The 16284-nt window shown below is 38.5% G+C and overlaps 1 long non-coding RNA gene across 1 annotated transcript; it reads right to left on the bottom strand.

The window, feature by feature from the left end:
• Positions 1–2885: 2885 nt before the first annotated feature.
• Positions 2886–9129, bottom strand: LOC111165621 (uncharacterized). The gene is made up of 3 exons (XR_002642412.3): positions 8823–9129; positions 8478–8546; positions 2886–3549 (listed from the first exon to the last, which is right to left on the bottom strand). It is a non-coding gene; the product is annotated as an uncharacterized LOC111165621 (long non-coding RNA).
• Positions 9130–16284: the final 7155 nt, after the last annotated feature.

The following is a 16284-nucleotide window of genomic DNA, read 5'->3' as shown; positions in this document are numbered from 1 at the left end:
CACAGGCTCCAGACATGCAGGATCAGCGGCCATGGCTCACGGGCCTAGCCGCTCTGCGGCACGTGGGATCTTCCTGGACCGGGGCACGAACCCATGTCCCCTGCATCAGCAGGCGGACTCTCAACCACTGCGCCACCAGGGAAGCCCAGAAATGTGTATTTAATGTTTCCTAAAGGTCACCAATACCTTTACTAGTATTACTAGTACCTTTTCTCCATGGTTGATTATCTAAAATATTTTTCTACAGTTACAGGGAGACACATATTTGCCTCGAGTTTAGCCCAAATTATCAATACAAATGGGTTTCCATTTGTTCCCTTCACCCATTCTTTATTTCCTTTATCACAAAAATATCCTTGAATCTTAGCATTTAACAACAACTGTGACTATTTTTTTATTGTGTAGTTGGAAGTGTTAAGAATCAGAGGAGACTGACTTTGGACTGTACTACAAAGTTACAGTAATCAAGACAGTATGGTACTGGCAGAAAACCAGAAATATAGATCAATGGAACAGGATAGAAAGCCCAGAGATAAACCCATGCACATATGGTCACCTTATCTTTGATAAAGGAGTCAAGAATATACAATGGAGAAGACAGCCTCTTCAATAAGTGGTGCTGGGAAAACTGGACAGCTACATATAAAAGAATGAAATTAAAACACTCCCTAACACCGTATACAAAAATAAACTCAGAATGGTTTAAAGACCTAAATGTAAGGCCAGACACTATAAAACTCTTAGAGGCAAACATAGGCAGAACACTCTATGACATAAATCACAGCAAGATCCTTTTTGACCCACCTCCTAGAGAAATGGAAATAAAAACAAAAATAAACAAATGGGATCTAATGAAATTTGAAAGCTTTTGCACAGCCAAGGAAACCATAAACAAAATGAAAGGACAACCCTCAGAATGGGAGAAAATATTTGCAAATGAAGCAACTGACAAAGGATTAATCTCCAAAATATACAAGCAGCTCATGTCTCTCAATATCAAAAAAACAAACAATCCAATCCAAAAATGGGCAAAAGACCTAAATAGACATTTCTCCAGAGAAGATATACAGATTGCCAACAAACACATGAAAGGATGCTCAACATCACTAATCATTAGAGAAATGCAAATCAAAACTACAATGAGATATCATCTCACACTGATCAGAATGGCCATCATCAAAAAATCTACAAACACTAAATGCTGGAGAGGGTGTGGAGAAAAGGGAACCCTCTTGCACTGTTGGTGGGAATGTAAATTGATACAGCCACTATGGAGAACAGTATGGAGGTTCCTTAGAAAACTAAAAATAGAACTACCGTACAACCCAGCAACCCCACTACTGGGCATATACCCTGAGAAAACTATAATTCAAAAAGAGTCGTGTAGCAATATGTTCATTGCAGCTCTATTTACGATAGCCAGGACATGGAAGCAACCTAAGTGTCCATCATCGGATGAACGGATAAGGAAGATGTGGTACATATATACAATGCAATATTACTCAGCCATAAAAAGAAATGAAATTGAGTTATTTGTAGTGAAATGAATGGACCTTGAGACTGTCATACAGAGTGAAGTAAGTCAGGAAGAGAAAAACAAATACCGCATGCTAACACATATATATGGAATCTAAAAAAAAAAAAAAACGGTTCTGAAGAACCTAGGGCCCAGGATAGGAATAAACATGCAGACGTAGAGAATGGGCTTGAGGACACGGAGAGGGGGAAGGGTAAGCTGGGATGAAGTGAGAGAGTGACATGGACATATATACACTACCAAATGTAAAATAGCTAGCTAGTGGGAAGAAGCTGCATAGCACAGGGAGATCAGCTCAGTGTTTTGTGACCACCTAGGGGGGTGGGATTGGGAGGGTGGGAGGGAGATGCATGAGGGAGGAGATATGGGGATATATGTATACGTATAGCTGATTCACTTTGTTATACAGCAGAAACTAGCACACCGTTGTAAAGCAACTATACTCCAATAAAGATGTTAAAAAAAAAAGAATCAGAGGAGAAATGAATCTTTTAAAATGTATTTATCTTTATGAAAAAGGGTTTAGGTAAGTTTTGGAGCCCTGTTGAAACACTGTCCTACTCTTTATTGGTTGTCTCAGCCTGATTGATAACTGTCACCTCTTGCAGCATAAATGTTGTACCTTTTAAATATTATAAACTGCATTGTAAAGTCCTTTCTTTTATAAACAGCATATCTGGGCCGGGCCTGGAACACATTCACAGACTATGCAATTCCTGGCCATGTGCTTCGCTTTTAAAGACTGGAGCTAAAAAGCTTTGCGTTTACTTTTGGCATGGGGATTCCTTGTAGAGTATGCAAATTTCCCCCAAGGAAAACTGAATTTGCATGCAAAAGCTCTCACTGTAATTATAACAATTTCCTCTTTTTTTTAAAATCGGCTTCTCAGCATGCTAAGTATAAGGTTTTCTCCTTCCCACCAAGACAGGTCTTGCGGCAGACTCGGGCTGCTGAAAAGCCTCATGCCAGCTCCCTAAAGTAGCTAAAATGAGACATTATAAGGTTTGAAATGCACAGTGTGGGGGACAGAGAGTCTTGGTCCCGTGTGCCTTGAATATCATATATATGTGTGCATGCAAGATGCCATCTGATTGTAGTTGGAAGAATAAATTAATGGAGTCATTAAAGTGGAAAAAAGGTTTGATCATCAAGTTTTCCTTTTCCTGAGGGCTGTGCTTACATAGTTTAAATTGTAATAAAAATTAAAACGCCTGAAATGTTTGCAAGTTGGAATTCTCTGCTGCTTTAGCTCATGGGCACCTCCCAGAATGCTCCCTCAGATACCAATACAAAACCCTGGCAGCCCTCCAGGAGAACATTCTTTGAGGTCCTCACTGGCAATTGGGAAAGGGAACTTCACGTTCTGGCTGTGCAGAGTGCAGGCAGGTGTGTAGTCTCCATTCTAAGGTTGCTTGTTGTCATCTGTGTAAAGTGTATAATTTTATTATTTTCTTCAGATATGCCCTAGGTGGGACATCCTTATAAACATCTGTATCTTGGTCAGGAAAGTCAGGGAATTGGTGTATTGGGGAAAATCACATATTACTAGAGACACTTTAATTACCTTTGTGGAGAATTTGCTTTCTAATAACCACAATTGTTAAAATATTAAATTTTATTTGTTGTCTAATAACCCAAGTTGTGAAATCGCTAAATAATCTAACACACCAGACTGCTAAAGTACTACCAAAATAATTAAAATTTCATTTGAGCAACTTTGTGACCCTGGGTCATTATCAATGTTGTATTAATGTGGAATTCTAGTCGTTGGGGGTCCCTGTTAATAGAATGTCAGACAGATGGAATCAGGGGACACAGCAGCATTGCATCACGTGGCCTGTGGCAGGTGACTAGGGGGAGGGCTGGAATCAAGCTCACAACGTGACTTTTGCTCAAGATGTGATGTCTTCCTTATCTGGAGGGCTTACTCCCGTTGCAGGCTCAGATTTCTGGTGATCTGGGCTTGACCGAGGACTGTGCTTCATAAGATGTTCAGATGGGTAGTGCAGATGCTGGGGGCAGAGAAGGGAACACGGGATAACCGGATTGTTGAGTTTTGAGCTAAGCAGTGACCAACTTGTGTAGCATTTGAAGGGAAAGTTAGAAAATGAAAGAAACAGTACAGCTGGAGGGTCAGAGGTGAGGGTGCGTATTGACTGTGTCAGGGAGGGTAATGATCGCTTATTCTGAGCTCACTGCACTACAAGGAGGTGGTAAATACTAAAACTGAAGTTGGTTGCAGACTCTCAGCCTTCCTCTTTCTCCCTCTCCTATTCAGCGAGGAAATGAATGAGTGATGACTTTCAGGCGAGCTGAGACAGGGGAGGAAGAGTATCAAGTCCTGTTTGTGCATCACAGAGGAGCAGCTTAGAGCAGTGGCCGGTGGAGATTTTCACAGGCCTGCGTGGCACAGGCCTTCTCCTGATGTCAACCGGAATCCTCACTGCGTGTTTCGGCTGCTTGCTTCCCCAGTTAAAGGCCGCTTTCTGGAACCATTTTGTGGCACTCGGGGAGAATTAACATAGTTTTCTGAGATGCCCGAGTAATGACATTTCTTCCTGTCCAAGAATGCTGCTGTGAAAGGACTGGATTCCTTCTGATGGCCTTGATTGACCTCACATTCAAGGGACGGTTACCTGGAGAAGGTGAGCTGAGACACCAGCCTTTGGTCGCTGACGTTTGGCCACAAATCCACCCTGACTGACTGTGAACTTCACACAATACTGGCCTCACTGGCCTCTCCCTTACTGTCATACTTGCTGAGGCATTTCCTTCTGCAAATAGTATCCTATGTGGACCTTATTTCGTTTGAAGAAAGGTGAAGGACTTTATGTATTTTTCTGCTCTAGCTCCTTTTTTATTTTGAGTAGTGAACCTTATTCTAAACGTTAGTTCCTATGCAGAGGCAATGAGTCTATGGACTACTTTAAAATTTCCATAAATCTTATTTTATGCATTTTTAAAAACTTCAATTAATAAATCAAAACCACAACAGTGCCTGATGGTTCTCAAAGAAATCGAAGTGTGAACATTCTTGTAAAAAATTAGGTAAATTGGTATTTCCAGGCATAATACAAATACAATTCCCCCCAAATTACAACTTATTTAATAATAAAAACACCTTCATACCCTAGTGCTATATGAATAATAGAAGAATTTCAAAACTTACAGTATAATTAATATGTAACTGTAGTGTAATTAAGTGAACTTATTCAGTTATTTGAATTATTGGCTGGACTCTCCTTCATCCTAGGTAATACTTGCAGACACATGTTGCTGTCCCGCATTGATAAAATTTACCCTGAATTATGTATTAACTATAATTTTAAGCTCTAAATCTGGTCTTTTTCTGATTTAGAGTGTGTTTTCTTTACTAAACATTAAATACGACTTGTAAAGTAATGTAACAGGAGTTTGGAACTCCTATTAACAATAACCAATATCATTTTTGTGCATTTCCAATACCCCATGTGGACCACACATATTTATAGTTAAAAATGTCACTATATATACCATTTTGTATCCTTCCTCACTCAAAATTACAAAATTAGCATTTCCAATGTTGTGCTCCACTTGTGTGTGTGTTTGTTTAGGGCTTCACATCTTTTATGAAAGAGAATTAAAAATTTTGAATATATCAGTGCCCAATTCCCCTCAGTCCACTCTCTTTCTCTCACTTCCTAGAAGTAACTCCTCTCCTTAGGGTGCTATTTTTCTTTTCCATTTATATTTTTATACTCTTGACTCATGTACATATGTGGGTATGTATGGGATGTGTGTATACACATACAGACATGTTATACATATGCACATACAAATACACATATACGTTATACATATACACATACACACATGTATATACACACATACATATACATAGTGTGTATATGTATAATTATATATGTGTGTATATATGCACACATACAGTACTGTTGTATATTCTAGACATTTACACGTCTGGACATGTTTTGACTGCTCAGTTCCACTCTGTTAGTTTTGTTTCATCTATCCTAAAGCCAGTGTCACGTTGCTAAGAAGAGGGTGAGGCACACAAGGCACCCAGGTCACAGGATTTATGGGGACGTTTACCCTTAGGCTCTACCTCACTTGCCTCACTCTATTTCATCCCTCACTATAGTCTCATAGTAACTGGGTATTTGGTAGGTTAAGATCTTGCCTATTCTTGGTCCCTTTACTTACTGAATGAATTTAAAGAAACAGCTTGTCCAGTTCCATGAAAAATCTGAAAGGAATTTTTGACTTGAATCATGTGGAATATAATGGTTCTGTGGGTGTAAACTTGTCACCAGACTTCTGTATCCTGGCCCCTTGCTCCCGTCTACCCTCCTCTCCCATTGTTGCCACTGTGCCCCAGCCACACCAGTCTTGGTGCTATTGTTCAGACTTTCATACGTCATTCCACCTCAGGGCCTTTGCACTTGCTGTTCCCCCTGCCGTGGACACTCCCCGGATCTTTGTATGACTATCTCTTCTTCTCATTCATGTTTCCTGCTCAAATGTCACCTCCCCAGAGACCTCCATGGCTACCCTGTCTAAAATATCCCTTTTTAATCACTCTCCTTCCTCTTACTCTGCCCTATTTTCTTCATATATTTTTCATTATCTGAAATTACATAATATTGCTTATTAGTTATTTTTTTGTTTACCATGGATTTCTTCCACTAGAATATCAGGTCCTTGGAAATAGGGCTTTGTCTAAAGTCTTGATTCTCATCATATACCAAAATTTCTAGTAGCATATTAAAAAAGCAAAAGGAAAAAGGTCAAGTTAATATTCATAACACTTTTTTAACCCAGTATATCTAAAATATATTTCTGCATGTAATCAGTATAAAAGTTATCAATGAGGTATTTTACATTCTTTTTGTTTTTTTGGGTTAAGACGTAATTTACACATAAGCACATCTCAGATTGGGCTGGCCGCATTTCCAATGCTCACTGGCCACATGTGGCCACATGTGGTAGCTGGTGGCTACTATGTGGAATAGTGGAGGGTAGAACAGTGCCTGACACACAGGAAGAAATCAATAAATATTTGCTGAATGGATGAACAAGTGAATGAATGAATGAATGAATGAATTTAACTTTAGTGTGTGTAAGTAATGAAAACCTGAGTCAAATTAAAAGTAAAATCAAGTTTCCATAAAGGGTGATTTATTGTTCAAGGAAAGCACATGTCCCTTACTGAAACACTATTGTGGTACCCAAACAATTTCAGTTGTGTCACCCGCTATGCTTCATACTAGGCACTGGAGCCTGAGGTGAATAAGACAAGGTCCTTAAGATGTCTGATGTCTGGTGAGTTGGTAAGAACTTGATTCTATTGACGCTCTTGTAGGTTGTGTGTGTGGATGAAACAGCTAAGTGTATCATGGATTACATTTCCACACTCTAACTTTTATTAATATTTAAAAACTTAGATTCAGACTTTATAGTTGCAGAAGTAATTGTGGATCATCCTGCCACTTTTTATTGAACACATTTCAGGGTACTTAGCATTATGGTAAGGTGCTCAGGGAGTGTGTCTTTGCCCTTGCACTGTTTCAACATGTATTTCTCTAGGCTGGATTCTTAACTCACCTGAACTGTCCTCTAAGCATGATTCTTAAGTATTTCAGCTATATTTTGGGCGCATTGAGATTCTAAATGTGTATCCAGTATGGTCTTTCCTTCGTTTTCAGCTTATAATTGGTGAGTTCCCATAGGAAAAAATCATTATTGGTGCTATAAAAGCACTCCTTATCTGTCACATTTGGGAAATGAAAGTTTTGTAAAGGTCAAAAGAAAGTGTGCCCCCAATTATGATGATGACTTGTACATCACGGAGAGTTTAATAGCTTGGAACCTATCTTAGTCTCCCTGACAGAGTAAAAAGGAGAGAAAAAAAAAAAACAAACCTAGTCACTCAGTAGCTATTTTACTGTATAGTTTTAAGAAGGAAGAAAAAGAGCTTATTTAAATGCTTTCATCAACATCTATCTCTATACATTCTCTGTGATTTGGAACTATTTAAAGTATATAAGCCCACAAGTTTATTAGTTCACCTTTATTAATTTGTCAAGGTTAATGTCTGCATAATGAGTTGAAGATAAAGATTCGCTAGCATCCATCTGCTAGTGTTTACTCACCGTAGTAAGTTTTATAGCTCTTCTTGTAATGTTTCCAAAGGAGATTTCTTTGCCACGGAACCAATTTTTAAAACGCAAACCATGCTGCTGCCTTAGGCAATGTAAGAATTCTGTTCCTTAATCTTTCAGCACATGACAGCCTGTTAGGGAGATCAGATGATGTACCTCTAAGAAGTCCAGGGTGTTTTTGCAGACACTGTTGAGAGTGGGGTGATGCCAGATGGGCAGACACATGACCTGGCGGCTCCTCTTTCCTTCAGCAATGTACTTTGGAAGGCTGTCTGCCGCTGGTATCTGTGCTAATTATTCTTGCCCCGGCCACAGAGCTGTGGGCACTGCCCCAAGAAGGACACCCTCCATGCTCTCCTTTTGTGAAGGCTGACGTGCACGATGGATGCGAGCGAGCAGGCCTACTGTATGCAGCCTCTGTTATCGATTGATAATGCAGAACTTAGATTAAAAGGGAGGCCTTAGGAGGGATTCAAGACCCCCTTTGAACATCTTGTTTCAATCCCATTTCATCTGAACTCCCTTAACACGCTCCTTTTCTAAGCTCTTCCTTTCTCTCTCTCAGCATCCACTTGCCATCTGCCTTTCCATCCCTCCTCAAAGCCAGTAATTGCCAGGTGCTCCCCATTCCAGTTCCCAAATCTCTCTCACCTCCATCCTCTTGGCTCCATTTTCAGAATCAGTGTTATTTCTCACCTGCAGAGTGTCGTTTGCTCCCTTACTGGTTCCCCCCATTCTCCTGCCCTCCCCCATTCTCCTGCCCTCCCTCATCCCAAGCTCACCTCACTCATCCTTCTCCTGGGGACGGATCCCACAGCTCTCCGCTGTCGTCTTCCGTGGTTTCGCATTGCCTGGGAATAAAGTCCTCACTGAGAGCCAGGCTCCTGCGAGGGGGGATGCCTCCACCCCTCCTCGCCTTGTCTGCCTCCCCCAAACCCCAAGCAGAAGGAGCACCCCCCTACACCTGGGCCCCCCACCTGTGCAGCCCCTGCCTCTCTCTCTCTCTCTCTCTTTCTCTCTCTCTCTCCCTGAAAGTTCTCGAAGCTTTTCTCTTTGTGGTGATTCATCCACTCATCATCTGAGACCCTGCCTGTCAGTTTCCAGAAGGCAGCATGGCATCAGCCTACCTTTTTGTCCCCGCTCCCTGCGAAGCATCCATTGAGCGCTTGGCATTCTTTTAACTAGTGAGCAAAGCTTCTTCAGCTTCCATACTCCTTGGCTTGGACCTTTTCATCCATTTCCCCCCTTCCTCCGTAAATGCGCTTCGCTGTTTGTTTTTTTGTTTGTTTTTGCTTAGTAACCACCACCCACAATTATCAGATTCTCTCCCGGCTTCTGGCTTCTCCACAGGGCTCTGGGCTGCTGTCATGTGTCCGTCCACCTGCTCCCTGGTCTTTGGCCTAGTTTCTCATCATTTCCGTGAACGGTTCCTGCTGGTTCTCTTCCCTTTAGCTTTAATCGTGCCAGTCATGATGCCTGTTTCCAAAGCCCAGGCAGCTACTATCTGGTGGAAGTGTAGGAAGTGGTTTGTTTATAATTTCCTAGGACAAGTCATCTGGTGTTGAACACACTGTTACAGAGTCTGCTGCTAGAATGTTCTGAAATTCTTTCTGGAGAGTTGTTTTGTTTTCCTGTGGAAGGCAAAGATGTCTCCAGTGGAAACAGCACTTTAATGCAGAGTTTTGAATGAAATGTGTCCAAAACAGGCAGCTCTGACCAATGAGGTTAAAGGACATCAGTCTTAGAAAAGCCATGTTTGTAATGATGCTAATTATTTCAGTTTTTTCCAGTTACTTATATTAAGTTGATCATATTTAAGGTTTATTCCTGACACAGAATTTATGTCTGTTAGGTCGAAAACTTGACAAGAATAGTTACAAAATATTACAGTTTTCAATTTTAATTATTACTGGCAGCATTCCTGTCCACTTTGTTTTCCCCAGGGCTATTAGAAATGTTACTTATTTAAATGTTTCATTTTGGGGCCAGTGTTTGCCCTTGAAGATAAAATTAAACATGAAATGTATTCTTGAATCTCCCAGATTCGCAGACTAACCAGATTAATCTCTAGTGGTAATTTTTCATGTATACTAACAGGAATAGACACAAAGGAACATTATTTTTATTTAAAAAAATTTTCTAATTGTAAAAATGGTGCTTATTGTAGATAAATTCAAAAATTCAAGAAAACATAAAAATGAAGATCACCATTATTCTACCACCCACAAAAAAAAATCACTATAACTTAATGTTATATGTCCCATATAACATCTATTCTATTTTTTATAAAATTAGGATTATATTGGACATACGATTTTTATCCTGTTTGTTTTCTCTTAACATTGCATTGTGATTACTTCCTACATAATTTTGTATTAAACATAGCTGTAATGGTTGTATACTTTTAAATCACGAAGGACTATAACATTTCAGGAATATTCTATTATTGGATAGTTAGGTAGTTTTGTTCCATTGCTTTAAAATCATTTCTATTCCTCTTCAAGATGTAGATACTTACAAATTGGCATATTATAGTGTATTTCTTTAAAAAAAAAACCCATAAGGTTAATTAGGTGTGTACTCTTGATTTAAATGTGTAGTATTTCAGGAATTAGAAATAGGGAGATTAATTTTGAGTAATGTTATATCATACAGGCATTTAAAAACCAGATGCATTTAAGGAAAGGCCCAGTTTTGCTTGCTTTAATGTTGGCCCAGGTTTGGAGACTAAAGCATTTACAGACCATTAACTGTAATAGTTTACTCTTGAGACCACTTGTCATAATGAGCTGTCAATTGTTGTGCATCTAAGTGTAGTTAAAGGGACCGTTGGGCTTGCACTTTAAAAGCCAGCGTTTATAAATGTGCAGGAATTGAATTATAAATGTGGTGGTTCAAGTGAGGCTCTACTGCGTCATGCCCGTCTGGATGCACTGTCTGGTCTCTGGAAGATTTTGTGTCCATTTAAAAGTAAGAAACAGTGAAAATATTGTGTGCTTGAGCATATGGCTGCATGATTTTCATGTTCCTTATGATATATTTTGGGAAAAAAATTTTTAATCAAGAGTTATGAATCAGTATTTCTTTATTAGGCGTGCAATGAATTAGTTTCAGCTGATAGCTTGGAGAGAGAGAGATGGAAATTGAAAATATTTAAATGTACTTTTTCTTTATAGGTGACTCAATAAAGCTATAGTCTCTAATAATGTATAGTCTGTATTACCTGTTTCATCATTTGTTTCTGAACAATGTTTGCCTTTTCAAAATATGTGCACTTTAAAAGTAGCTACTCTACTTTTAAAAATTAGTATGACATAACTGGATTACATTTCACATGTTTTTCATGGTTAAGATGCCCTTTGCGTTGAGTGTACAAATTCTAAATGATCACACAGTTAAGAAACTCTTGAAAATCTTTTTATTTTTTTTTGACATTTCAACTGTTTAATTTTATCCTGTTTTGAAAGGTCAATATTTGGTATGTGAAAAGTTCCCCTTGAAATTTGTTTCTTTCTTTTCCTTTTTTTAACACAAAAGTAGTACCTCCTTGCTAGAATAAAACAATATAGGTGAGTAAAAAGCAAATATTTTATTCAATTCCACTCTCTCTCTTCATTAGAAGTGACCATCATTAGCAGTTTGGTGAGTTTTCTTCCAGACTTTTCGTCTAAGTTTTTACCAAGCTAGGTCGGTAGATAGATGATGATACACAGATGATATGCAGATTTTCCTATGTGAATTACCCAGTTCTTTCAAATAGTATACATAAAGTGATCTAATAGGAGTCTACGATCTATGTTATGTGTTGCTATCATACAGATTAGAATAGAGGTCAGCATACTTTTACTGAAAAAGGCCAGAAGGTATTTTTGACTATGGGCTCCACACTTTTTACTGCGACTCTTTAGTGTTGTAGCACAAAATAGCCACAGACAATACCTAAATGAATGGGTGTGGTGGCTGTGTCCTAACAAAACTGTATTCATGAACACCAAAAGTTGAATTTCATATAATTATCATGTGTGATGAAATATTATCCTTTTGATTTTTTTCAACCATTCGAAAGTGTAGAAACCAAACTTAGCTCATGGGCTCTATAAAAGCAGATGGATGGCAGGCCAGATTGGTCCACGGGCTGTACTTTGCCAACCTCTGGTCTAGAGTAAAAAAAAAAGATAAATTTATTTACAAAATTCAATCATACTTTTTTTTCAGAGTTAAATATCATAGTGAGATTAATAAAGGCAAAGAAAACACTTCTTTTATAGAATACTCACCTGATACTTTACGGATAGTGAATGAAAGGAAACATTTAAGAAGCAAGCAAATGAGAGAAGAACGGCTGAGAGCAGACTTATGTGGGGCCTCAAGTGCTGGAGGGCCAAAGGGGGTTTTGGTGTTATGACCAATTCACAAACTCCCTCAGCACTTCCCCAGGGAGAAGTATCCCCCATCCTGTTTTTGAAGCACAGCATTAGTATAAACTTCTGCTTCACATGGAGACCTGTATTTGCATGTATCATCTTTTTATATGAACTTTGTTTTGTAGTGTTAGTTGACAAGTATCATCTTTGTAATTGACAATTTTTTTTACACACTCTGTGGATTCTTAAAAGTGGATTCTTAAAAGTTTATTAATTATGAAGTTTTGTATTACTTATAGGAAAGTAAAATAGAAACATTGAAGGTTGCCCAGGAAATATGTTACCTTTTAAGCCCCCCCAAATAGATGCTTTATAATGTTAAGGCCGTCCAATTTATTTCAAGGATGCTCTCCAAATGCCTCTGATGCTCTTGATTTGATCCATTTACCAGGTGTGTCTCTTGATGGCAATTCTGCTTTCACACCAATGAGAACACTGTGATCCAGTTTTGCTGCCTTGTGGAGTAATTGCTAGTTTTAAGATTGTAAAATAAAACAATAGGACACCTATTGTGGTACCTGTGAAATTGTTATTTTCCACCATAATTGCAAAATACTACATGTAATTCATAAAACAAAAACTTTTTATCATGAAATAAGGAACGGTTGATTAAGGATTTATACTATCTGATTTTATATGCTTGTTATGTGGTTTAATGAAAGTGTGTGGTAAAAAGTAAAAATAAATTTATTGTGTGTTTTTTTTTAAACCACTTGTCCCGTATTTCATCTGAAGTAGAGAATAAAATAGTGTTTCATTTTTTTCTATTGTCTATTTTGGCAATTTGAGGAATGAAGGATATTCTTACTAGATAACCAAATACAAGTGTCAAAATATATACATGCATGCCATACACACACACACATGCATACAAATGCACACAAGCATATATGAAAAGGGGTTATATCTTTTTTTTTTTGAAGTTCTTTGTATAAAAGTGAGAAACTATACATCAGTGTAAAGAAGAATATAAAAGTGTGTGTATTTTTACTACCCAGCCATAACCGCTATTAATAATTTTGGGAATACCTTTCAGTATCTTGTGTCTCTTTCTATACACATATGCACATATACTTATATTTATTTCTTTGGTCCTATTTGTTACTTGTCTACCATGTGCCTGACACAGTGTGAGGCATTGTGGGCACAGAGGTGAACAGAACAAGCCCCTCTTTTCCTGAGGTTTACTTTGTTCTAGTTGGGGGAGATAGGCCATAACCAACAGGTTACTGTATATCTGGTGATGGTGCGTGATGTGAAGAACATTAAGAACAGGAAGAGGGACAAAGAAGGTGTAGGGTGTGTGTGTATGTGTAGGGGTTAGAGTAAACATGGTAAGGGTTATACTACACATGCACTTTTGTAACTTGCATTTTGAAATTAAAAATACAGCATGAGGGGGCTTCCCTGGTGGCGCAGTGGTTGAGAGTCCGCCTGCCGATGCAGGGGACACGGGTTCATGCCCCGGTCTGGGAGGATCCCACGTGCTGCGGAGCGGCTGGGCCCGTGAGCCATGGCTGCTGAGCCTGCGCGTCCGGAGCCTGTTGCTCCGCAATGGGAGAGGCCACAACAGTGAGACGCCCGCGTACTGCAAAAAAACAAAACAAAACAAAATACAGAATGAACATTTTCTGTGTCAGTAGACATACTTCTAAATAAGCATTATTCTGAATGGCATACTCTACTGATATGAATGAATGAGTTTTATTTAACTAGTTGCCCAATATTATACAACAATTTTTGCTTTTTTAAAAATTTGCTTTTTATGAGCAAGGCTATAAGAAATATTATTTCCTGAAGATAAGGTTTTTTGCACACTCTTAGGATAAGTTCCTAATAGCAGAATTATTGGGTCAAAGAATAATCTTTTGTTAAGACTTTGGTTATGTGCCCAGTATGATTAAAATTATTATACGGCTACTTCGTAATTCAATTTGTTTTCCTTTCCTCTTCACTCTTCCCTCCACACTTTCAAAGTTTCAAATCCAAGCAAAGGATTTAAAGAACTTAAAGAACTTGGTACTGTGATAACATACTACTTTAGTGGTGAATTTTTTGTTTCTGAAATCAGATTCGTATTGTGGGTGGGAAGGCTAGTGCACTTATAATTGCATCATTGCACAAGCTAACAAAGTCCTATTTGTTGCTTACAAAGTTGGTATGAAACGAAGAGAAAAAAACATTAAGCACAACAAGGCAGGAGCTTTGGAAATGCAAGAGGGTCAGTGCAAGTTTCAACATGTCATTTCATTTGCTTTTTTTTTAAGGTCTGATGAAAGTCTAAGAATATTGAGCTGCATTACAAAAGAAACATTCAGTCTTGGGAGAAGACCATTTTATTTTTTTTCAACTTGCCTTAGGATAGTTTTTTTATCACAATAAAATAAAATTTATTATTTTAGATGAAAATTTCTAATTTACCATCACCTTCCACTGGTTTTCTTTCAGGTGACCGTCTATGTAATACTAATGCTAACAATATTGGCGTACACCTACATAGCATCTGCTCTGTGCCAAATACTGGATTACCTCATTTTAAAGCTAGACAGAGAGATTCTTTTCTTTTCTTTTCTTTCTTTTATGTTAATTTTATTGGCGTATAGTTGATTCATAATGTTGTTAGTTTCAGGTGTACAGCATAGTGATTCAGTTATACATATACATATATTCATTCTTTTTCAGATTCTTTTCCCATATAGGTTATTACAGAATATTGAGTAGTTCCCTGTGCTGTACAGTAGGTCCTTGTTGGTTATCTATCTTATATATAGTGGAGTGTGTGTGTTAATCCCAAGCTCCTAATTCATCCCTCCCCCGCCTCCACGTTTCCCCTTTGGTAACCGTAAATTTGTTTTAGAAACCTATGAGTCTGTTTCTGTTTTGTAAATAAGTTCATTTATATCATTTTTATATTAGATTTCACATATGAGTGATGTCTTATGATATTTTTCAGGGGGATTATTTTCCACAAGAGAAAGTGGAAACTTTAACACCAAGGTACTAGAGGGTTAGCAGCTCTAAACCCCGTTGTTTTGGGCTCATTTTGACATTCTCTGTGTATTGTATTTTTAATATAAAATTATGTATTTAGTGACAAGCTTGGAAACAGATTAAGAAGTTTCTCGTACCAGAGTTGCTGCTCAAAGTGGAAAAATGCAGCCAGGGGTGTAAGTCAGTCAGAGCCCTGCTTCATTGTCTTTGGGGATTGAGGCTTCTAGTGAGGTGAGGAGGTTTGAACTTTCATTGATCCTTGGGACTTGTTAATGTTAGAGCACTTACAGGCCAACCCTATTTAGGCAGTTATCGCAAAACCACAGACAGTGAGTCCTAGACCTGCGATTACAGAGGGAAAATGTGCATCTTTTTGAAGACTGCAGTTACCTAGCACCTGCCTCAAATCAACAATAAATCTCTAAAGATCTGTATGACAATGCAGTGGATTTGGTGGGAGATACATGCATACTTCAGAACGTCTGCTTGCATCCTCCTTTTTTGAATTTAAAAGATAAATTACTTTAATTGATGTGTCGTCTAGCCAGTTTCTAGCACATAAATAACTTTCAAAGTAGAAGGCAGTTTCAGCCACAGAAAATAGATGGTATTTTCACTGAAAGTGTTTCCCCTTAAAGTCGTTGAAAGAGTCCCTTAGCAGATGTTTTCTGTGTTTGGATTGTTTTCCCAGGAAACCCATGAATGATGTTTGCACGTGACAGCGCAGTTGCCTAGGTCAGGAGCAAACTCATCTGATCTCATGTGTTGGAGACTGGACATCTTCTGTTCATCTGATCTCATGTGTTGGAGACTGGACATCTTCTGTGTTGACTTTGCACAGTGGCAGCTATTTGGAAAGAAATCGTCTTTTTCTTAGTGGGATAAATTGAAGTTGTGGTCATGTCAGCAAGAAATTAACATAAAGCACAAGCAAAGCAAACTAGCTTCTCTGTATTAACATAGAACATTATATTCATTATGCCCGTCAAAATATAGGAGGGCTAATTGAGACTGAAAAAATAAAGTCAACGCTCCTCTAAGGGTTTCCTGGCAAGGCAGCTCATCCCCTCTAAGCCTCTTGCCTTTCCTTCACTGTGGACCTCTGGGCTGTCACATAACAGAATCTTGTGAAATTACATTAAATTAGAGAACGCTCGGGTGGTATTAATAGCAT

The sequence above is a fragment of the Delphinapterus leucas genome, chromosome 15, assembly GCF_059928025.1.
Source record: "Delphinapterus leucas isolate spDelLeu-1000000601 "Yukka" chromosome 15, BTC_Dleu_Yukka2, whole genome shotgun sequence".
Lineage (NCBI taxonomy): Eukaryota > Metazoa > Chordata > Mammalia > Artiodactyla > Monodontidae > Delphinapterus > Delphinapterus leucas.
The sequence above is the reverse complement of the archived record's forward strand: the minus strand, read 5'-3'. Positions and strand labels throughout refer to the sequence as shown.